At 44.3% G+C, this 25,004-nt stretch overlaps 1 protein-coding gene across 2 annotated transcripts in view; it reads left to right on the forward strand.

Annotated features, from left to right (window-relative positions):
* The window catches only part of hivep2a (HIVEP zinc finger 2a), a 119,678-nt gene that overhangs the window by 48,606 nt on the left and 46,068 nt on the right, over positions 1-25,004 (forward strand). For both annotated transcript variants that reach the window (XM_069685515.1, XM_069685524.1), the window contains one exon: positions 9,440-9,509. The gene's annotated coding sequence lies outside the window, so the exon portion shown is untranslated. The remainder of the gene's footprint in view (positions 1-9,439; positions 9,510-25,004) is intronic.

Consider the following 25,004-nt stretch of genomic DNA (forward strand, 5'->3'; position numbering starts at 1 on the left):
AGGGAAGTGTGGAGAATAAAACACAGGGATGATGGAGTAAGAGTTGTTCTGGTACCAATACGAGTATCAGCAATGCGTCCAGGACTGCCTGAATGCAGCGTCAGGGCTTAGCGGGTACGTCAGTCAATGCACCGAGCTTATTCCATAAATAACAGCCATCCTAAAATATTCTGTTGGTTTCCTTCCCTTTCAAACTGTAGCAGCAAAAGCACACACACACACACACACACACACACACACACACACACACACACATATATATATATATATATCTAAGATATGCCACTAACAACTGCTGTTTGAGAGCGCTAACAAACAAACAGATTTCTGGTAAATGATCTTGTATTGATGCTAGCAGTGTGTAACGTTGGTCAAAGCTAGCAAAGTATCCACAATAACTGTTTCACCATCACAATAATAACGGCTATATTTCTTGGTATTTAAAGTAAAGATAATTTAACAGAAAATAAAGCACTGTCACTTTAAAAATCAGCGTCTCTTTAGCCCTCTGTGGCTGCTGTTAGCGTTAGCTCAGCTTGTCTTTAGGTCAGGGTTCCCGCAGTGTACTGACCAAGGCCAGATGACAACCAGAGCGATTCTATTATTAATTATCCACACAGATTTGGTCGTATTGAGCTGTGAGATAAAAAATGATGTAGAGGTAGAGATGAAAACGGAAAGATGAACAAGGATTAGAGGAAGAGAAGAAGAATGATGGAGGGACACAAGAGAAAGAAGCGGATTTCTTTACTTCTTTAAACTTTTTGTCTTCTCACCTCAGTTCAATCTATTCACTCTCCTGCCCTCTCTTTGATTTCCCCTCCCTCTACCTTTGAGTCTTTGTATTCCCTGCCTGTATTCTTCTTCTCCTCTCTGTAATGACCGTGCCTTTACTCACATCCTCTTTCATCGTATTTTCTCTCTCTCTTCCCTCTCGTTCTACGAATACAACTCTAACCGGATCCCTATCTGTAGCAACATGTTGAGAAATGCCCCCCCGACTTCTCCATCTCCGTCAAAACGAAAGAAAAACCATCAAGAGGCCCGACGCTGTGGAGACACGGAAACTTAGAGAGTTAACTGTTTTCTGCCCGCCAAACTTTCCTCTCTCTCTCTCTCCATCGCTGTGCTTATTTTCCCAGAGGTGAAGTGTGTTTGAGTGTGTGTGATCGAGGAAAGAGGTGTGTGCGCGCGTGTGTGTGTGTGTGTATGAGGTTGGAATGTGGAGGCTCGTAAGTCACCTCTGATTTTCCACTCCCGCTGGGACACATCCCATTATCAGTTTTATATGAAACTAGGAAATTCCTCTGTGGTCTGTGTGTGTGTGTGTGTGTGTGTGTGTGTGTGTGTGTGTGTGTGTGTGTGTGTGTGTGTGTGTGTGTGTGTGTGCGTGCGTGCGTGCGTGCGTGCGTGTGTGTGTGTTTGGTGTCTGGCTCCATAATGAGCAGCTTAACAGTGAAATATAAACTGGGCATTTTCCTTCCTCTGTACCTTCTCCTTACAGTGCAGCACGACCATAAAGCCCCAAAAATCTATGTCACATAAATATTCTTCTTAATCCGTAAATATTCACATTTAAAGATGTTTTTTTTATGATCCTTATTTTTGGATACTTGTTTTTTTAACATCATGTTCACTGTGTGTGTTGTTATGTTCAGCGTGTGATGTTGGACGTCCCCGAGGTGATGAGTGTTCTTCTTTCATCATTCTGAATCACAAGTTGTTTCGATGGAATTTGATAATAATATTTACCACTTTTATAGTTAGAATGAAATGTCTTATTTTGATGGACTGCTGATAGTTGTTTGGTTGAACGTTAGAGAAAGAAATACTTGTGGTGGTTAGTTGTTGGTTTGATGGTTAAATAGTGACATGGAGGCTTTGCTGTAACATACGGGTTAGTTTGGTCGTTTGGCTTCGGGGTTCGGTTAGATGAAAGGCTAAGTAATGACTTTCTGTTCAACAGATCTTTGATGATTGTGTGACGTTGGGGTCGGTTAGCTTGTTTGCTGTTTTGTTGGATGGTCCAGAGCCAAAGATATTACAAAAGCTGCTGATTGGTGGATTGCTGTTTTTGACTTTGGGCTCATTAATGTCGGGGTTGGTACCAGTTACTTAGTTTGTGCAGACAATCAGATGTTTGTGTTATGACTCTTTTTCTGACTCTCTTTGTTGATTGGTTAGATGATGGCAATTTGGTTGTTTTAGTTGAAATATTGGAAGCTTGCTTTGGGTTTTTTTGAGCTAAATGACTAAATGACGACTCTCTGCGAAACAGAGCACATCTGATGATTGTGTGACGCTGGGTTTGGTTCGTTTGTTGGCTGTTTTGTTGGATGGTTGACGAGCCAAAGAAAGTAAAGAAGTAAACTGACTGATGCTGTTTGGTGGATGGTTGTTTGTTTCTTTGACGACGGACTTGTTGAAAACTTTGTGTGATTGGTATCGATGTAAGGGTTGGTCTGGTTGTCCTGTAGTTTGATCTGTAAACACCAGTCAGTTAGTCTGTGCAGACGAACAGATGTTTTTGTTTTGGCTGACTTATTTGCTGATCGTGTGGATAGACGCTGAGATGATTTTGATGCTTGCTTGGGGATTGGGTGAGATAAATGGCTAAATGGTGACTCTCTGCGTAACAGAGCACATTTGATGACGGTCTGACGTTGGGTTCGGATAGTTTGTTGGCTGTTATGTTGGATGATCAAAGAGCCAAAGATAATACAAACTGCTGCTCAACCTTCTAATGCTCTGAATCTGTTGAAAACGTACTCTCACTTTGGATGATTGCTATAGATGAACGGGTTGGTTGGATTGCCCGATGGTTTGATCTGTAAATACCATACACGTACAGGTGTTTGTGTTATGGTGACTTCTTTGTCGAGTGTGTGGATAGATGCTTTGCTCAGATGATGATGAAGTTATCTGGTTGTTTTTGTTGAAACACTGGATTCTCTGTGGTCCGGTGGATGGATGGCTGAATGGTGACAAGCTGCAGAACTCAGGCTCTTTGATGATTGGTTGATGTTGGGGCGTGCTTGTTAATTTGTTTGCTGTTTGGTTTGGTTGCTTGGTTGGTTTAATTTGATGTATCTCAGCTTGTACAGATGTTTGTAATTATGGCAGATTTTTTAATTGGCTTGATTGGTGCTTGATTGATCAGTTGGTTAAAAGTTATTGACTTGTTCAACAAACTATGTTTTTCCTTTCTTTGATGAAGGCCACTAATTGGAAACTTCAGCGTGTTTGTTTGAAATCCTCAGATAAAATGATGAGATGGAGATGAGTCAACTTTGTCTTGAAGATGTGTGTGTGTGCTACCTTTACCTTTGTGTATTCAACAGTTTGAGTTTGGTTTAGCACCACAAAAAGTACATGGAAGATCCATCCTTTAAAACACGTAGCCTGTAATGGTCCTCTCATATGTTTGACATTTTAGTGATTGATTTGTTTGGCATTTTCATATTTGGAGTAATTGAATATTGAGTAAAAGGAAGCTTGGCGAGAGACATGTAGAGACTTGCAGCCAAATTCAGTGAGACTTATTCGCCCTTTGTCGTTTGAATGGCCGAGCTGATGAATAATTGTGTCAGTGGCTGCTCACAGCTCCGAAAAATGTTTGAGTTTTCCAAAATGTCCAAATGGTCATTTGATTTATTTGCTGTTTTGACTTTGCAATAGCTGTTTTGGATTGCTTGTTATATTGTTTGCTGGTTGTTTGCTTGGTTGCCGGGTTGGTTGATTGTTTTAATTTTATAAAAACACAGCTGGAAAGAATCGGGACATGAGAGGCAAGACAACGACACAAACAGAAACACAAATAGTGGATGGCTGTAAGAGACGGGTTCATGGCAGGTAAGACGAGGAAAAAAGGGAATAGGGAAGAGATGAAAATAGAATCCAAATTTGTATCTCACCCGGAGGCCTTTTTACTTCCCAGTCTGCGCTGGATGGAAAATCAAGGGATACATTTTCCACAACTCTTTGTTTCTCCTCTGCCCTCTTTCGTCTCCTCTCTACCTTGATCTTTCCAGCTTCCAGTTTGGAAAGACGGTAGGAAAAGTAGTTGAAAGGGAGGGATGCAATTAGTGAAATTCAATCCTTTGCTTTGACAGAGTCACATGGCTTTAAAGGTTGTTTTTTACATCGACTCTCTGTTACTGGCTGTGCAGGCTGATGGGAAGGATGCTGGAGCGCTCTATCTGCCAGCCTACGTTGGTGAGCAGATTCCAAAATTCACTTGCTTCCTTCCCCGTTTTGGCGCCCAAACACGCTTCTTAGAACAGAATCAAACTCCAAATGATACTTGATGAACTGCCAATTCTGGGTCCAGTAGACAAGCTTACCAGTCGCAGCCACGAGTTGCCAGAGTTTGGCTGGTGGCTGCTGGTAATTTCCCAGCCTGCAGCCATGTATTCCAGATGTTGTGGATTTAAATCCAACTTGTGACCTTGTTGCATGTCATCCCTTCTCTCACTGCTGACTTTTTCCTTTCATCTGTAACTCCTCATTCTTTCCACACTCACTGCGCCACTCCAAACACGGGAGGATTGTTTTTAAAAGTACTCGAAGGCGACGATGTCTTCTGCATGTTCATGGATATGAAGTTGGGGAAGTCTAAAAGATCACAGCCTTTGTTGACTTGGATGGTTGTCGGTTCAAACTCCAAATCCAGCTGGAGCATAAATAAGAAAAACCCTCTGAAGGAAGCTGCCTGTGTGATGCTGTTTAACAAGTAACCTCGGCTGAAACAGTCGACATAAAACAATCTGAAATGTATGTTGCTCAATGCCAGCTTTGTCAGAAGTTTGAAGTATTTTTACTTCTTGCAAATCAGACTTTCCACATATCTGTAAGCTCCCAAAGAGCTGACAGGAAGCAGGTTTTGGCTGAGTTTGGATTCTTCTTGTTGGTGAAGATGAGTAAGAAGATAAAAGTGTTAAACATGCATTCCTCTCCAACCAAAGTCCGCTCAGAAAAACGATTACAAAAATGACAAGATTCTGTTGTTGAAAAGGAGAGCGCTTCACATCGTGAGGTTGCTTATGACATTTTTTATCATTGCACACAAATTCCATCCAAGGGCCAAAACTAAAACAATACTACCAACAACTATTCTCACCGCCTGATATATCTTCTTCATCTTTGCCATCAAGCTCAGTTTTTGTCAGTAAACCATTAAAAACACACCGATGAGCCTCCCTGTTTCACTGGATGACATGTTCCTCTTATCACCGTGAACACACACTGTAGTTTATTTTGTCTCAATCCCACAAACACTGTCAGGCTGCTTCAAACACTTACTAGAGAACCAAATGTGGATTCATCCGCAGCTGAAAATAGTCCCCAACAACGGCACAATTTCCTTCTATTTCAGTTAAATGTGAAATGCTGCCGTGACCAAAACTTCCTAAGTTTTGATTTATGACGGTGTGAGCCTATTGGACCGACCCAAGGACCGACAGACTGGGAAAATATTCCCAAACAGGCCGACATGTTGTTTGTTTTGGCGTTTCCATGGGACAGTGTCAGACCAACCTCGTGCTTTAAAATGAGGGATTGACTCTCCTCTGTTGGTTGGTGATGTCATAGATTTATGAAACCTCAAACATACTGTCAAACTCTTGCGACTCTAATATAGCGTGAAATACAACAAAACATTGGTAGTGTATTATATATATTTGAGCCAACAATAAATGAATGTAATGGAACAAAGCTAAGGTGTGTAAGTCTTTTCATAAGTTAGCTTGTAAAGTTATGAGGCTAAGTAGCCAACTAATATATCCAATCAGATAGCATTTTGCTAGCCAAAGGAAGCTGGCTAAGGTTAGCTTTTAACCAACTCCAAGAGTAGTGACCATATCTCACCAGTCCGTGCTGCCCTTCACTGGCTCCCTGTGAGTTTTAGAATTGATTTTAGTGCTTGTTTTTAAAGCTCCAGCTTGTATCTGTGAGCGGCTCACTCCTTATGAACCTGACTGCTTCCTGAGACCTTCTGGCAGGGCCCTTCTAGAGGTTCCTAAATCTCGACTGGTCGGTGACAGAGCCTTTGCAGTTTGTTTTTTGCCTGATTTTACTCTGTGCCTTGTTTTAATTGTAAAGCACTTTGTAACTTGTTTTTAAAAAGTGCTACATAAATAAAGTTATTTAATGTCAAAGAGCGAACTAGCCAATTTACCAGCCAGATCAGTCCAGGGATTGGTTACATGATGTAAGCTAGCTAGCTTTTTGTGTGTGTGGGAGCAAGCTAACATTAGCTCACAAATGGAATGCCCCATCGATGTTGACCCTATCTGTCCTTTCACGTTACCATTTGTTGGTTGTTTTTGACGAATGGGAATCGATTTCCTAGCTAACGTTAGCTAACTGTCAAAGCTGATGTAGCCTTCCTTGCTTCTTTGCGTCTCTGTTCTACAAAAAACAAGAATTCCTTAATTACTTGAACCAGATATTTCTTGCTGACCGTTAAAACATCTCTTTAAAAGTGCATAAAAGTTGCATTAATGGCTCCAAGTAAAGGCGAAGGAAAGGCGAAAAATGTCTTTTATTTTGCAATCTTCCGAAGAAAAACATCCACTCCTACAAAATAAATGTCAGCAGTTTCTATAAAAGCAATAATTCATGGGTTTTCCCTTTAAAGGCGGCGGTGTCACATATCTTACATCAGCTTCATTCAGTCTGTTTACCTTCACACTAATGATCTTAACCTCATTAAGGCGACTCCGTGATACAGACACTGAAATGAGATCAGGATTTCAGCAGCTGCCTTCATCCAAACATCACTTTTATACAGGCTTTTATTTTGTAGGTCAAAGGTCAACAGATGAAAAGACAAGGAGTTACTCATGTCAGCTCCCACTGCAGAAACAGCTGTGGTATTATGATCAATAACCACACCTGATCAGTTTCATGTCAGGTCCAATGAGTCATGGAATCACTCACCGGACTCAGTAGCAAAGGATTATGGGTAAAACATGCCGAGGAGCAGTGTAGCAGATTAAGTGTGATCATGTTGTCAGAAAAAGTCCAATAAAAAAGCAGCTTCATTTTCCGAGCTCACATGGAAACACACACACACACAAGTCAGCGTGGCTGTGTGTGTGCGTGTGCGTGCGTGTGTGTGTGTGTGTGTGTGTGTGTGTGTGTGTGTGTGTGTGTTTTGACAGACATGAAACAGAAAAACAGTGTCATAGTTTTTCCCTGCCTTCGTCCTGGCAGCGCAGAGGAAAGACGGCGAATCGGAAAAATCTGATCCCAAAACATCAGTCCTACCGTGTGTGTGTGTGTGTGTGTGTGTGTGTGTGTGTGTGTGTGTGAGAAACATGTGACTGTCCAGCTCTCTGTCACGGTGTGTTTTGATGTTTTCCTTCCATAACGATGTCGGTGTGTGTATGGATGCGCGTGTGTTTCCGTTCTCCGACACATTGTGGACATTGTGGATCGGTCACTCTCACCCCTTTCCCCTCTCTCTCTTGCCCCTCTCTTCCCTCGCCCATTTATCTCCCCCTTTCTCTCTCTCACCTCCTTCCCTCTCTTTTTCCCCATGTCTTATTTTTTCTTCTTCTCCCATCTCTGCTTACTTCCCCTCTCCCTTTTCCTCCCACTCCCCTTATCCTTCTACCCCCCCTTTCTAAATCTCTCTCTTTCCCTTTCTTTTTTCTCCTCCCTTTGCCTCCTCTCTCTTCTTCCTCCCCTCTCTCTTTCACATTTTTTCTTTCTCTCTTTCTCCCCCTCTGTCTCCTCTTTCACTCAACTCTTGCTCCTCTCATTCTCCCTCTCTGCTCCTCTCACCTCCTTTCTTTGTATCTCCTCGCTCCCTTTTTTCTCAGGCTTCAACCTCTTTTTTGTCTCTTTCGCCCCCTTACATCTTTTCTTTCCTTCCTCTCTTCTTTCCCATCTGTCTCTCTTTCTCCCCCACTATCTTTTCTCTCTCTTTCCTCCCACCCGATCCCCTCTCTCTCTCTCTCTCTCTTACCCCTCCCTTCCAGCATCTCTCCCCTCTCCTTTTCATTATTCCTGCACCTTGTTGTCCCCCCCTTCTCTTTCCTTCCTCCTGTTGCTTCCCTCTGCTCTCCCCATCTCTCTTTATCTCCTCTCTCTTTCCTCCCGTCTTCCTCCCCCTCTGCCTCCTCTTTCCCTCCACCTGTTGCTTCTCACTCTCACTCTCCCCATCCCTCCCCCCTCTGAATATTCTTCTTTCCTCTTCCTGCCCATTTCTCTTTCTCAGCCTCTCTTCTTCCTTCTTTCCGTCTGTCTCTTCTTTCTCCCCCATCGTCTCATCTTTCTTTTGGTCCTCTCTGCTTCTTCTCTCCCACCCCGTTTGTCTCACCCCTGTCTTTCTCTCTCTGGTTCTCCCCTTTTTCCTTCTCCCTTACTCTCCCATTTCTCCTGTTTTCCGTCACTTCTCCTTCTTCCTGTCCCCATCTCCTCTCTCTTACTCAGTCTCTCTCTTCCTCCCCCTCCTCTCTCCCCCAGTCTCTCTCGCCCACTCTCTCTCTCTCTCTCATGTCTTCCTGCTGAAGAACGCGTTTTCTGAATGAGTGTACAAAAAAGGAGAGGAGGGGTTTTTTGCTTCACACCTCCAGTGACCACTTCCTCCGCCACATCCTGTTTATTTCCTGTTGCGATAGTGACCGGACTCCTTTAGAAACACACGCGCACACACACACACACATAAACCCCTGATTAAATCCACAAACATAAAAACCGTAAAACCACTTGATTATACAATTAAACACCGACACAAAGACTGTTTAATTGATTTAAAAACAGAAAAATACCATAAGCAGTGTATTTCTTTTGCAGACGAAACATGAATGAATGAATGCAAACACCTTTTCACTCTGCTCCTAAAAATGAGCGTTTCTCAAAAACAAAACATTTTAGATATTTGTTTATTTCTGCATTCAGAATTATTTTGAACCAATATGTTTTATGTATTTATTTAGTAATATTTGATGATTTTTTTTTTATTTTTAATGAGAAAATGTTAATATTTTTTGCATATCTATAATGACAAAAGTAATTTTTGCATGTTTTTAATGATAAAAAAATAAATTTTTGAATTTCTTTAATGACAAAAGTAATTTTTGCATTTTTTTAATGAGACAAAAAAAATATTTTTGCATTTTTTAATGATAGAAAAATATAATTTTTGCATTTTTTAATGACCTAAAAATGTAATTTCTGCATGTTTTTAATGACAAAAAAAATTAAAAAATTAAAACCTCCTTCATCAGGTCTTATAATTTATTATCATACGTTACATTTAAGAATTGGTCTCACAGATTCTTTGGTCTCACAGATTCTTTGGATATAAAGCATTAAAAATACTCACAAAGAGCATAGATACCACTGTAGGCACTGACAGAATTTGATAGCAGCGTTTTAAGGGTTAACTTCACTCACACTCATGATCTGTCTGTTGTTTGTTTTCCTTCAGGACGGCCCCATGAGGACACTTCCTGTCAGGACTCCCACTGAAACCAAACCGAGCACGTGCAGACCGTCAGGTAAGCCTCCTAACCGGCCGTGACACTTCACCTGATTCCACTGCTCGGATGTTTCTTACAGGACAGCAGACAGCAGGAGGATTTGTGTGTGAGGTCATAAATCAGCAGCATGAGACCGAGCGGTTTTGTCACTTCCTAAAAAGTACATTTTCCATCAACTTCAGTGTTTTTATTTTCTGAAAATGTGACGTTTCATGGAGAGAGTGATTCAGGGTTGTGTCCTAAACCTGACACGTAAGGTGAAGCTTTCAATTTACCAGTCGATCTACGTCCCAACCCTCTCCTGTGCTCATGAGCTTTGGGTACAGATTGAAAGAAAGAGTTTCCTCCGCAGGGTGTCTGGGCTCAGCCATAGAGTAGAGCCGCTACTCCTTCACATCGAGAGGAGCCAGTTGAGGTTCCTGGGCGCTGCCCTGTGGAGGTTTTCCGGGCACGTCCAACTGGGAGGAGACCCCGGGGCAGACCCAGAGCTCGCTGGAGGGATTATATATCCCGTCTGGCCTGGGAACGCCTCGGGATCCCCCGGGAGGAGCTGGAAAATGCTGGGGAGAGGGACGCCTGGGCTAACTAGACTCAGATAAGCAGATGGATGGAGTTGTTGCTGAAGTGGTCGTCAAAGAGCAGCTGCAGCGTCTCTGCGCTGATGTACAGTCGACCTGGTTTCAGTAGATTATAAACAACTGATTTGAGAACTGGTTTCTTAACTGTTACACTTTACTTTCCTGTGGACTGTTCCCACCTTGTTTGTGACTGTCGTACGGTGTGATGGATGATCCTGTGGAGGTGGCTGTCACAGGTTTTTAGGTTGTTGAACAGGAGAGGCACTCTGCCCTACACTGTGTGTGTTTTTTTCACAGCATTTTTGTGTGTCTGCAACACGTCTAACAACTGGTTTTTAAGCTGATTTCACTGGTTTCTTGACAGTTTAACGCTGTTACAGATTCTATTTTTAATCTAGCTGTCCCTGTTGATATACGGTTGTACTGGCTGTACTGGTTTTACTGGTATTTCTCACTTAAAAGGAATATTTCAAGATGGTTTCTGACTGTGTTTTTTTGCCAAATTCCTTCAATCTAAGTAGTTACACCAGCAGGAGTGGACAGAATTTCAATGTGACCAAAACCAGAAATGGAACGAAAGTCAGCTGTAAAACACTCACACACACACACACACACACACACACACACACACACACACACACATTCCTGGGAGCTAAATTACCACCAGGCGAAGTAGCTGGGATGATTTTGGTTTGACGCAGACATTGTGGTTGTTGGACTAAAAAAGTATGTTAGCAAGCTGTAAAAGTACCTGCCCCGACACGCACACACACACACACACACACACACACACAAACACACACACACACACACACTGTAATATAAACATTGCACAAGGACTACAAAGGTAATACGAGAGGAACGAGCCGCAGTGAGAAAAGACATCATAAAAATACTCATCAGTGCAACACACAAATGTTGCGTTGAGAAGAGGAGCTCCCCGGGGAGGTCAGAGTGAGGCTGCGATGATGGCTTCGTGATTTCACACACACACACACACACACACACACACACACACACACACACACACAGAAATCACTGGCTTTCAGCAGCCTGCTGTGTGCCAAGGTTATGAAATAATTTGTGTGCACGCGCCTTTCAACACAATTCTTCTTTGCCTCCATTCAAGCCGAGACACGACTCGGGCGAGATAAAAATAGAACCTCGCTGACCTCGTCTTTCTCTCCCCCTGTCTCTCTCTCTCTCTCTCTCTCCCCCTGCCATCTTTACTCTCTCACCCCCTCCTCTCTTTGCGTCTCTCTCTCATATTGTTGCAGCTGTCTCGCTCCAGTTGGGTAACACTCTCCTGCTCCGACACAGGCCGCGCTCGGGGTCGAGGTTTCGAGGATTTTTTAACTCTCCCCGGTGGGAAATGTGGCTTTCATCAAACACAATACGTGCTCACAATAAAATAAATATACAAAAGATCAAATGAAACAATAGACAGAGTCGCTCCATGAGCAGAGTATGGTGCGAGAGTTTGTTTGGCGCAGTTTTGTTGCAAATTTGCGGTGCAGGGTGCAGAATAAACGTGGATGTCAAACTGTTTGAACTGGCTCACATTACGAGGCACCGCAGTGTTTGGACGGAGCTAAGCAGCAGAATAATTCAGGGGTAAACGCAGCCCACGCTCCGCTTATTGACAGCCAGCGAGGATCCAGTTGCTGGTTATGGAGGCATTCGCCCGCCCTGATATCATCGCGAGCATAAATCCAGTTTGTTTTTGCAGCCCCACGCACGGCAACGGCGTAAATGGAAATAGATGTTTGCATGCGGACAGGACGAGGGAACGCACGCGAAGCAAACAGGTGGCCCACAGCTGGACAGAAACTGCAACTAACTTTGAGTATTGAGAATATTAACTCATGAAAAACTGCAGATTGTGATGGACGCAGACCAAGCGAGCATCTGCTGTCGATTAGGGTTCGAGCAAACACGATATTAATGACAACAACTGTATGAAAGTCTCCTTTCAGCGGACATGAGAACAAGAACAACACGTGTCCTCTTTTCTTGTGGGTTCTTTAAAGGATGTAAACACGAGCAGGATGTGGAGTCAAAGTGTTACAATTTCAACAGGGAAAATAAACATAATTATGTCGTTTCTAGATACACTTTTATGGAAGAATTGAAATTCTACCGCAACACAAAAGGGATCAAATAAATGACAAAGACGATGAGGGATAAATGAGTAGGAGAGAATCACAGATGCTTCTATAGAGAGCACGAGGAGTCCCTGAGAGGTTAAGGGCCCGATCAGACAGAGCGCGTTTCAGCAGCAGGGGGCTTTTGTGTAGTCGTTTTCAACGAGGGGGGGGCAGCGCTCTTTGTGCGCTGCTTTTGCATTTACTGAGTGCCTGCGTATTCAGGGCTTTTTACACTGCCAGTTCAAGGCGGGATGATTACGCCTCTGTTACGTTCCGTCTTCTATGTAGAACAGACAGAGGCGTAATGGTGGGGTGAAGTCGTTCCGCCTCTGAGCCGGCATCGAAGTCGTAACAGAGGCGAAACGGCGTCTGTGTGTATTTGAAGCACGCGCTGTTTGTTTACACCTCGCGCACGTTTGGCACACGTAACCCCACGTGTAACAGGTGTCTCAGCTGCAGGTTGTAGTAAAGGTTCAGAATGCTCCATCAGCTTATTCGTAGCTCTAAAGTGGTTTAAGATTTGTTTTCTGTCGTCTCCATCAGGCAGCGTGCTTTCTGTCTGCTGAGGATCAGATCGTTATTTAGCTTACAGGTAAGAGTGTGTGAGAGAGTTGTGTTATTGTTATCTTTAAATCTACAGAGGAAGCTGCTCTCTACAGTAGCCCGGAATGGACAAACCAAACTTATGTCTCCGTCTCGGCTCGCCTGCTTTTAATGCGCCTCCATTACGACCCAGACGCTGGTGTTGTTGAGCAGGTGAGACGGGTTTCTTGTCTGTGTCTTGAAGGACACTGCGGATGAGCCTGTGATGCTTTAATTTAACTATTTATCCCTTCCTTCCAGAGCTCGTCGAATCAGCTGTAACCTTCACAGCGCTGCTGAGTGTGCAGCAGCAGGGATGAATAATGGGCGAGGGTCGGTCCTGTGCTGCGGCCTCGTCACTCGATTAACCTTTATCAGACCAATACAGTAACACAGTAATAAAATTAGGCTCTCTCTCTCTCTCACACACACACACACACACACGCACACACACACATACGCACACACAGACACACACACACACACACACACACTGTGTAAAGGAAAATTGCGCAAGATGTACAGTAATGCAGCCGTACTTCTGGTTTACAGCACAGACGTCAGCGCAGCAGCAGGACAATCACAGATTATGTAATTAACAGACGACTTCCTCCTTCTGGTTTCTGAGGGGGCGTTTTTATGATGGATGATCCTGATGTTGTCGTCTGGTTCAAGTGTCAAACACGTCAATGCTTGTGATTGTTGTGAGGACCTTTTGGAGTCTTCAGGAGGAACATGTTGAACCGCTTTTCTTCTAATGATGAACTTTGACCCTAAAGAAGACGCTGAACTTTTCTTTCTCAGGCTTGTTTCATCACTTTACAGGCTTTAAATTAAACTTGCTTTAAGTTCATGTGATTAAAAACCCGACGTTGGGTGATCGTTGATCATCTTGTGACTAACTCGGGGTCTGTGCGAGCCGCTCACGTCAGGCGATGCAACGGCATCATGATTCGGATGTTAGGAGCCTGACGCTTCTGCACGTCTGCATGGTTTCTGCATTAACATGAACTAATGATAGACAGATTGGGGTTTGCACAAGCAGAAAATCAACTTATTCAGCATCCGCTTCACTTTTTCCATTCGGTAACTTGGCAGATCTGTGTGTGTGTGTGTAGGAGGTATTTATCTCATTAATGTGAGTGTGTGCTGTTTTATTTCTGTCTCGTGTCAGTCTGAATCCTGGAGACGGCGAGGACTCACCTCTCAGAGCAGTGTTGATGTCGTTAATGTAAACTGTGACGATGACGACCTTTTTCCACGAGACGTTGACGAGCTAAAAAAGATGGTTGATTCTAAAAACTGTGACGCACGTATGTTTTGTTTTAACGAGAGGAGGCGGGACTAACGTGTTAGTGATGGGCTGTCGGACATTTAAAATCTGTGATGTTTTCCCCGACTGAGCTAATCTGTCAAAATACAAGCAACGCATCCTGTGACTGGTTGGATTGGTTGAGGGGCGTCTGCAGATCTCCCTGAATCCGACCCACCCTGCAGGTGAGGACGTCCCAAAGCGGCAGCTTGACAACGATGCACACAAAACCAACAGGTGTCATGAAGGTGGTTATAAGCCTTAACTCTTTCTGTGTCAGGCTCCGTGCGCTCACAGAAACACTGACGCTTCTTCTGCACTAAGAGGAGCGATCCCCGGCCTTCTGCTTCACTCAGTTTAAATAAGAAGTGATGATGAATATATAAAAGTTGTTACAGTAAAAACCAACACTGCTGCTGCAAATAAGGCAAAAGAGGAATCAGATTCAGAAATACTTCAGTAATCCCCGGGGGAAATTTGGGCGTTACAGAGGCTCTGACGCAGAGAAGCATTGAGAAATATACGGCTTAAAATAGAAGATACAGATAAAGATGAAGATTAAATGCTGAGAAGTGGATCTGTTATGATTTAAACATAAATGCCAGAATGCCAGTGCAGGCTCTCGTGATATCACGCATTGATTACTGCAACTCCCTCCCGGCAGGCCTTCCTGCGTGCACATTCAAACCTCTGCAGATGATCCAGAACGCAGCAGCGCGACTGGTCTACAATCAACCCAAAACAGCAAATGTCACTCCCCTGCTCATATCCCTCCGCTGCTCATATCCCTCCGCTGCTCATATCCCTCCGCTGCTCATATCCCTCCGCTGCTCATATCCCTCCCCTGCTCATATCCCTCCGCTGCTCATATCCCTCCGCAGCTCATATCCCTCCCCTGCTCATATCCCTCCGCTTCTCGTATCACTCCCCTGCTCATATCCCTCCCCTGCTCATATCCCTCCCCTGCTCATATCCCTCCGCTCCTCGTATCACTCCCCTGCTCATATCCCTCCCCTGCTCATATCCCTCCGCTGCTCATATCCCTCCCCTGCTCATATCCCTCCCCTGCTCATATCCCTCCAGGGCCCTAAGTCTCTAACTAGACTCTTCTCCTCAGTCGTCCCCCGGTGGTGGAACGAGCTACCAAACTCCACTCGGTCCACAGAGTCCCTTTCACCTTTAAGAAGAAGCTACAGTCCCAGCTCTTTATGAACGCCTCTGACCTTAATGATGTTGATGCTAGTGATGATGATGCCATCGAGGATGTAGTTTATGCTGACTAGGATTTTAATGATGATGATGATGACTGTACTGATCTTGTTGATGTTGCTGATGATGATGGTTATTATTAAAAAAACAACGCCCAACACACTGCCTGTCAGCGTCCGGTCGCTCTTGAAGCTGTTTGTTGGCTCTGTCTGACTTCGTTCCCTCCTGTCTCGATCGATGCTTGTGTTGTATTAACTCTCAGATGTTCGTCGCTTTGGACAACATTGTAACATTGTAATTAAATAAAGTTGCCAGAATAAAGTGAAATGCAAAAATAAAGTTACGATGCAAAAAAAGGTGTATTTACACATCATCCAGCTTATGTACAGTAAGGTTCAGTGCACAGTTTAAAGTGGTGTCTGTGTGTCACAGAGTCAGAGGGAGGAGTTGTAGAGTCTGACAGCCACAGGCAGGAATGACCGTTCCGTGGTGCATCTTTGACGTGCTCCTGTGCCTCATCACGGAGCGGGTGGGAGACATTGTCCGAGATAACCCGTAACTCGGACAGCGTTGTGCATAATGTGCTGCTGTACCTGCACGGCTTCAGTCTGTTGCTTTACGTGTGTAACGCAGGGTCCTGGAAAACCTGGAAAATCTGGACATTTAGAGACTAGTTTTCCAGTCCTGGAAACACCTGGAAATTGATTAAAATGACCAAATATCCTGGAAATAATTAATGTGTCCTGGAAAATTGGAATTTAATTTCGCCCCACACTCAGCAGCTCCAGTCAGGGCTCCCACAGCTGTCACATTCACAATCGAGTCCTGCAAGTGATGTAAGATTGTCGCCTTGAGACTTTCTAACCAACTGAAAGACGATAGAAAAATATGAAACTGGAATATTACAATCTTTTTTTTTCAGTATATTGCAGTATATGTTCTTTCAGGTGTAACTTGGATAGATGTAGGCTTAATGAACAACTTCGCCCCGATATGTAATAATCCTGCCTTCAACTGGCAGTGTAAAAGGCACTCATAATGAACCCCGCATCATTAAAAAAAGGAGAATAAAACTGTGGTTAAATGTGTCAGTGCTAGGCCCACTGGTAAATTATGTGAACGTTTGCGAGCAAGTGCTGTCCTGTATTGTCAGGAAAAACTCCTGGAAAATGTCTTGGAAACTTCTTTCTTAAAAAGAATGGGAACCCTGCTAATGTCACGTTCCAGAAGTTTCCATAAACACATAGAATCTCTGAGGATCTATGTTACAGGTGGAGAACATCGTCAGGACGTTATTAATGAACGGACGGCGCCTTACAGCAGATTGAACCTGTATCAGGCTGATTGATTTAGTTTAAAGAGAGAAAATGTTGGACTAAAATGTAAACATGAACACGTCCTCAAAGCGCTGTTTGAAGGTTAACATTTGGTTTTTAGGAGGTTAGGGTAAAGGTCGAGGTCAGGTATGCAGTTGTGATGGTGAAGGTTAGGCAGGTCAAGGAGAGTCCTCACAAATATAGAGGAACAAATGTGCAAGGCTTTAACAGCATTTCTTTCTTTTCGTCTGCGTGCTTTTATTTTGAAATCTCAGAAGCAGAAGCTTCAGAAGGTTTCATTTCTGTGTCTCTCTCTTCAGCATTCATCATCGTTGGCACACTGACGGTCACGACCGTGTTGCCAAAGCAATAAAATACATAACAATCTGAAGCTCAAGTGTGTGTTGGGCGTGTGTGCGTGTTGATGTATTTCCCATCAGCCCCGGTCATCCTTACCCAACCCTTTCCCAGAATCCACCACTGACTCACTTGAAACAAAGTAGGAGTCAGCTGTTTGAGAACAAAAGAAAACAGTTAAAAGATGTGAATGTGCGCGTGATGTGCGGCCACAGCTGGGCACACCTGTCGAGGAATGTGCAACCTGCAGAACTGGAAGACTTGTTACGTAACCGTGCATTTGTTTGCAATTAGAGAAGAAGAAGAGGAAGCCAGCTCAGGGTTCCTCCATGGAAAAAACGTCTCGGCCACATGTGAAGGTTTGTGGCTCCTCAGGGTTCAAGTCAGAAAAAAGCTGAATGGATGCGATGACGTCCAAACAGCCTCGATGACACCTGTCACAGGAAGCAGCCGTCTGTTTCCTCCACAGTAATGATTAGCGGTCTGTCGATATGTTTGTAGAGGAACCACATCAGTCGCACGTGTGGAAAATCCCAAATGGTTCCCATGCAGGGACATGTGGGCCGCTCCGCAGGGGACGATCGTGTCCGTCACATGGTTCCCATCGGTTTCAGACAGATGACGGCTCACTCTGTGATGAAATGATGAGATATGATTAAACATGTGCGTCTGAATCACATGGGAGAGTTTATTTAGCTATTGTGGTTATTTTCAACATCTTACAGTTATCAGCGAGTACATGAATGACTGGTCTTAATCACAGCTCAGCTCAGATGGAGCGCAGATTATTCATCCTCCTCGTACACATGACTCTACATTTTTTAAGGATTACTCCCAAACACAGTCAGCTCTGATTGCAGTGGGACAAATGTGGGCCTCTCACAGACGTACCCTTGTTCACTCTCAGCACTGTCTGCAGGAATAGAAGTTCAGTTAGGCGACTCACGTTTGAGACAGTTTGAAACGTTTAGAAATGTGCAGAAATGTGAGGCGTGATGAGATCATATCTTTAACCCTCTTAGACGGAGCCTGCAGGTGGATGCTGGGGTGGTGGTGGAGCTGGTGCAGAAGTTTTGCAGAACGACTCATCTGATGCACTGCACACTCGAGACTTCGCATCTTTGCGTCCTCAGAAATCACCCGCTAAGTGTGAAGTTCAACAGATGAAAGTTTCTCAAAGTATGCCAAATACTTTCACAGCTGCCCTTTCACACACGTGTCTCTCCTGTGTGCAGACATCCTTGCTGTCGTCTTGTAAACGATCCTTCTTCTTCAACCTTAGATGTTTTTAATCATCCTGTTATGAGTCGCTATTCTAGTTCCGGTCACGTGATGAATGTCATCACCCGCCCCCTCTCGCTCACGGTGAATGTTACCTGCCGTGTTCACACATCGTCTCACCCCGACTTCTTGCGGACATTTTACCAGGAGGCTGGCAGGAAAAAGTCTGCTTAAAGTCAGACTGAACAATTTGGCCGTTTGCGTTCACACGCGCAGCCCATCCGGACAATGTCGGACATTTTCAGGAGTGCAGAGCAGGTGTGAGAGGAGCTATTCAGACAGAGATTGTATCCTTTGTCGCTCAGGTGACAACAGCTTGTTTTATGATGCTACGTTCTTAACAATGTAAAACAGTCATACAGGGGGCAGGCATTGATTCATGTGATAGATGTGCATCCCCTTTTGTTCAAAGTGTGTGTGAGAGTGTGTGATTCTGAGTGTGTGTTGCTTAAAAGACCCACACAGACACTTTGACGTCGTCTGGCAGGTATGACGACTACAGAGCAGCTCCTCATCGCATGGAGACAATAACCCATTCACGCTTCAGCTTCTCTGGAAGCGTGGGAGTTTAGAAATCATGCTGTGTCATCTCACCCCCCAAACACACACACACACACACACACACACACACACACACTGCAAACACAGGTGTAGCACAGACCTTCACGTGCATGCTGCATGACACATCCGAATTACACAAGATGTTATTTTAGCCACAGGTTTGAGGCACGTCCGCAGTCCCACACAGGTGTGATTACTCACCTGGTTAGACCTCTTCTCAGGGCTTTAAATGTTCTTATGTAACACAAGCTGTAAATGCAGCAGCTTCTACATGTCGTCTGTAAATGTGGCTCCCTCATAGGAGGAACTGACAGTAAGGTATTAATCCTGTATCGAACCTTTGAGGTTTGCATTAAAACTGCTGAAAAAAAAAACCTAATGTAGATTAGATGAGATGAACCTTTATCGATCCCACAGCTGATGATCAGCACCTGACAGCTGTGACGATGATGAAGATCATTTTCTGTCATGTTTGTCGTCTAAAAACTATTGAAGACGTTTTAACTGGTGTTGAGCACCTTAAGGGCCTGTGTCCACTGACAGTGTTCTTTGAGCTGGCAGCGCCCACAACCTCAATGTCAGAGCGCTTCTCACCGGCGCTTACTGTTGCTAGGATACGAAAGTTGTCTGGCGGCACTTCCTCTTCTCTCAGTAGTGACTCTGAGTGACTCAGTGTGTGCTTAATATTTGCTTTAATTCAGGGACATTTTAAAGTTAAAAACAATGAAAGGAATCGTGTCCTGGCGTCAGCAGCAGCTCCACGCCTGGAAATTGTACCCTTGAAAAATGAAAGGATTCGCTTCTCTTCCGCCATTGTTGTTGTTGTCAAAGTTGATGTCAGAAGTCCCACCCCTTCTTGAATTCAATTGGTCGGGGAGGGAGAAGTGACATTGGCGAGCACAGCAGTGTTCTAGAAGTTGAACTATTTTAAAGTGAGAGCGCAGAGACAAAATACAGCTGACACGGAGGGCGCTTTGTGCTGAACTGCACCGCTTACAGGCGCAAAGAACGCCGTTAGTGGACACAGGCCTTAAAGCTTATAATAAATATTTTAAAATACAACAGTATATTTATACGTCTTTTCTGCTGTGTTACTACTTTCGCAGTATTTACAGCAGTGTCTCTGATCTAAAATAAAGATTTGCTGCATTATAAAAATATTAACAATCAAAACCTCCAGATAATAAAATGTGGCACTATTCTATTTAGTATTTGTACATGAATATGAGCTTAAATAGGAGGTCATTTTGGCAACAATAATATTACTCCTGCAGTATTTCTCTAGTTTTATAGAAGCTTTACAAACTTTGGTGATTCCAGTCTCACTTTCAGCTTCTATGATCTTAAAATGAGATTTGATTACAGTTTGAAAGTGCTTTCTGAAAAGTTTGCTGGCAGTATGTTTGACAGTATTTGATCTTAAAGTGATGTTTTCAGTATTTTCCTTTTAAATTTACACATTAATTCAGACGCAGTTCGGTTGTATTTCAGTTTTCGTCATATTTACAATCTAAAGCTGAGGTGTTTTTTCTTCCTCCTCTCCCATGTGGCTTGAACGCAGCATTCCTCTGGAGTGACAGCACACCCGGCTCCTAATTGCAGGAGCTTAACGCACAATCATTGGGGACTCAAATACCCAGAATGCCGTGGATGTGACAGTGACATAGTAAAGGAAGCTCGCTGTGCGATTACATCAGATGGATTAGGCTCGTTTTAGGAGCGAGGAAGAGTGTCATCCCTCCATCTGGTGTCAGGAGGTCATCGTTACTCCACCCGCGCTCACTGCTACGCGTGTGTGTGTGTGTGTGTGTGTGTGTGTGTGTGTGTGTGTGTCACAGCATGTGTTTCCCATCTGGTTCCACCCAGTCCCTCAACACTGACTTCATTCTGACCTCTCTCTCTCTCTCTTTCTCATCTTTCTTTCTGCAGCTAAAGCACTCGTATCTTCGTTCTCTCTTACTCCTATTTCCTCCCTCCATCCTTCCTTACCTCCTTCACTTTCATCACAGTAACACAACACCTTGACCTCTCTCTTGTCTCGCTGTGTTTGTGTGATGTCATCAGCATAACTTTCCCCGGCGAGATTCCACGAGTATGCCGTCATCCTCCGTCTCCCTCGCTTGTTGCCTGTCACTCTGCATCCTGCGCCGCTAAAGATAACATCATCATGTCCTTTAATCTAATTACAAGTCCTGAAATCCTGTTTGTCCTACAATGAAAGGTTAAATCCATGAATGGGGGTGAGATCATGTCATTTGTTTTCGTGCCGTGCCACTTGCTGCGAGAGATCCTCTGCCAGTTAATGTGCCAAATAAAGTGTTTCATTTTCTTGACACACTTGTAACAATCTGCCCGTCTCTTCCTGTTGTTCTTTTTAAAGATCCGCTCACCAGTTGCCAGAGGATTCTTGAAATGGAAACAAGAAGCGTTAGCTCACTCTGTTGGCAGAGGTTTCACTCGCTTGAAGGAGGAAACAAACAACTCAAGAACTGCTGCACAAAATCATTGAGTGTTTGTCGTCTGATGAGAACTTAAATCACTTTAAGGTCCACTGTAGATTGAAACAGTGTTTAATGCTCTGATGCATTAGCTTACACTGTATTGAGTCCAATAGCTGTATCCCAATCCAGCAGCTGCAGCCTTCGGAGGCCGTATTTGCGTCAAAGGCTGTCCCATTTCATAGGCTCCTTCAGATGCGGCCGACAAATGCGTCCTCTGTTACCCCGGCCGCGAAGGATCCATCGGGTGCATCCATCACAGCTCACCGTATCCCGAGATGCATTGCGCAGCAATTCAAACAACATGACGGACTCTTAAACGGCCGAGGAATAAACTTTAAAATGTAAACGTTTTTGGTTTTAACTCAATTGAATAGCTAGTGACGTTAGTTAAGCTAGCTAGTTAGCCCGCTAGCTACCTGTTGCTAGGCACCAGGAGCGGCGTTTGGTGATGAAAGGGTATGAATGGAGCATCCTCCGTGGACCGCCTCCTTCGAAGGCTGCAGCCCCTGGATTGGGACACAGCTAATGACTGCATAAAGATGGATGACGTGTCTTCACCTCCTCTCGTTGTACAAAAGTCAAAACCCCAGGGAAGCGGGCGCTGCCATCTTGCTCATCTGTGTGTGAGCATGTGCAGTAGAGATCGGCTGGTGGAGCTGCATCGACGTCCCGCCCCTTCCTCTACCCTACACCTTTACCTTGTGTCCTTGGCGTGTTGGAGCCCTCAGGTGTCCTCGGCGTGTTGGAGCCCTCAGGTGTCCTTGGCATGTTGGAGCCCTCAGGTGGGCTCAGTCTGCAGCAGAACAGCTTCTTGTGTCGGTCTGAAGCAGATATTCACGCTTATGGAAAGTTCAATGACTGTAGTGTTAGTGTTAGTTACGTCTCTCTCGCCGTTCCTCCTCTACTCTGCTACTCAGGAACAGAACGCTGCAGGAGCCCCATTTGTCCACAGAGCTGTCAATCATGAGGCCACACCCCCTTTTTATAGCATCAAATAACTTATTAAAAGTAAACTTGTCAGAAAAATGAACACTTGGACGTAAATCAGCATGATAAGAACTAACTATAATGGTGTTTGGACTGGATACAGGGCAATATAATGCTACATATGAATGTCATTTAGAGGTCCAGTCAGTGTGTGACATCCACTGTAAAGGAGGAGAGGGCGTTTTTTGACCCTTTGGGCTTTCCATATCTTTACCACTTCCTGGGTCGGAAGTTGGAGCTTACGAGGAGCACTTGAAGGCAGCATCAGTCTTCTCATGTGCTCCCTCAGTGTCCGCTGTCTGCCTGAGCGCTATCATTCTTCCCATTCAGCTTCCTGCCCTATAAATATTTGAGCAGCCCCATTAGAGAGTGAGGTAATCTTAACACGCTCGCTCACGCACACACTCACGGAGGCTGCCATTAAGGCGTAGTAAGGCCTAATAGTCCTGTCGGAGCGCTAAGCCCCCGAGCTAACGGGCTAATTAAGAGCGAAACAGGTTTAACGAGTTTAGACTGTTCATTAAGGCAGAATCCTGATTAATTAACGGTCGAGGGGGAGAGTTCGTTAACGAGTCGTGTGATTAATTAAAACCACAGACGACAGAAAGTGTAACTTTAAATGGGGAAAAAGGTGAGAAATGATTACTTCCACTGAAAGGAGGGAAGAGGGGAGGAGGGAGGGAGGAAAAATGGGACAGAAAGAATATAAAGGAGGAATAGGTGAGGAGGAGGAGAGATGGAAAGAGGAGAGAGGTGGAGGAAGAGGGATTAAGGATAGGGGGAAATAAAAAGACAGAGAGGGAGGAATAAGATGAAGGGGGAATAACGACAGAGAGAGAGAGACGGGGATGAGATGATCAAAAGTTGACAGAGAGAAAGATTTAAACAGGTGGGGAGAGAGGGAATAACAAGGCGAAAGGAGAGAAAAAAGGAGAAAGATAGAAGCTGCTCAAATAATGTACGAGAAGAGCTGGGCGGGCGAGAGAGAGAGAGAGAGAGAGAGAGAGAGAGAGAGGTGGCAGAGGTCAAAGAGACAGAAAGACAAAGAGAGATTGTGGAGAGAAAAACAAAGGCTTCATACAACGAACCCTCTCTCTCACACACACACACACACACACACACACACACACACGTAAACACACACACTTGGTTGAATGTCGGCCCTTTGTGTTGTGTGCAGAGGCCGAGTCGTGTGATCGCTCCCTCGCTGGACAGCTGAGGTCGAGGGATTTCAGCCTCGAGGAGAAACGCGGCGCAAACACTCGAGCTGCAAAAGAATAAATATTAACAAAAAATAAATCAATAACCGCCGAGGCAGCTCTCAGTCTGTGTTACAACAGTTTAAAGTTTAGTTAACTTCAGACTTTGGAAGTTTACTTACTTTATTTTCAGTTTTGATTTGAGCAGTTATTGTTCGAAGTTTGCTCAACAGCTCATCTCTTTACATACACCACTGATTTATTTGTCTGTTTGTCAGCAGGGTCAAAAATACTCTAATTATCATGAAAGTTGGTGGAAGGATGAGACACAGGCCACAGAAGAACCCATCAAATTATGGAGCAGATCCGAGTTGCATAAAAACAATTAAAAGCAGACAAATGTCTTCCTAATGAGTGCAGAGTTTTTAGAATCAGTAGAGCCCACCCCAACTTTATGTTTCTTTTTTTTATCGGTTAAAAAGATCGCCATCCTCGATCGATTAACCTTCTGGACACTCTCCCCTCGCGCTCTGCAGCAGCGTCCCCACACACGCATGTCGGAAAAACACAGAAAGAGAGAGAGACGTCCGCTGGTACGTTTCTTCTGTAAATGCATTGATTGAGATGCGACGTCTTCTGTGAAACACTTCTTATTGTGTTTTATAGATTTTAAGTGCAGCTGTGTTCAGGCGCGGCTCACCTGCTGCTGTGAGAACCAGATCGTGGGTGAAAGAATACAGAACGCCAGTTATCTTTTTTGTGTAAAACGTGCAGCTCATGATGGATGTGAACAGAGCGGACACATCCAGGCAGAGATTTTTAATAGTATTTATTTTATTGTCCCAGTTCTTCTGATGCATTTAACCTCCAGAAAAGTTCATCAAAAAGTAAAATCGTTGTTTGATTTATCCGTCGAGCAGATCTGCAAATCTCCTCTGCAAGTTTTGTGTAGTTTTATTTATGAATTTAAACGCGTTTTCAGATGCCTTAAATGTACAAAAAAAAGTAGTTTCATGATTCGTAAACCTCCTGAATGGCAAGGTCGCGCTGAAGGAGGTCGAGGACGTGCTGCAAAAGGCCAAACCCAACACACCTTTTAGTGAATGAAGTGAGGGACGCACTTGTTGTGAAGGGATGGTGAGAGGAAGAATAAAGACACAAGAGGAGGATGCGAGGCGCAGCGAGAAGGAGGAGAGGAAGGGGATCCAGAGGAGAGGAGAAAAGAAGGGAGGAGAGGTAAAGGAGGAGGGAGAGACAAAGGCAGAGAGGATCATGGGAGGAGCGCGAGCTGTGGAGGAGGAGCAGGTGCTGCTGACAGCGCCTTCATCTGTTCCTATGGTTTCCTCACCCTGCGTGCGTGTGTGTGTGTGTGTGTGTGTGTGTGTGTGTAGGTGTGTGTGTGTCCTCACAGACAGAGGGAGAGACACAACAGTAGTAAAGACTGCAGGAGTAAATGGGAGCAGTGTCACATCGAGTGTAGAGT

The sequence above is a fragment of the Semicossyphus pulcher genome, unplaced genomic scaffold (assembly GCF_022749685.1).
Source record: "Semicossyphus pulcher isolate SPU_LCO1_2020_fin unplaced genomic scaffold, fSemPul1.0.p SCAF_11, whole genome shotgun sequence".
NCBI lineage: Eukaryota > Metazoa > Chordata > Actinopteri > Labriformes > Labridae > Semicossyphus > Semicossyphus pulcher.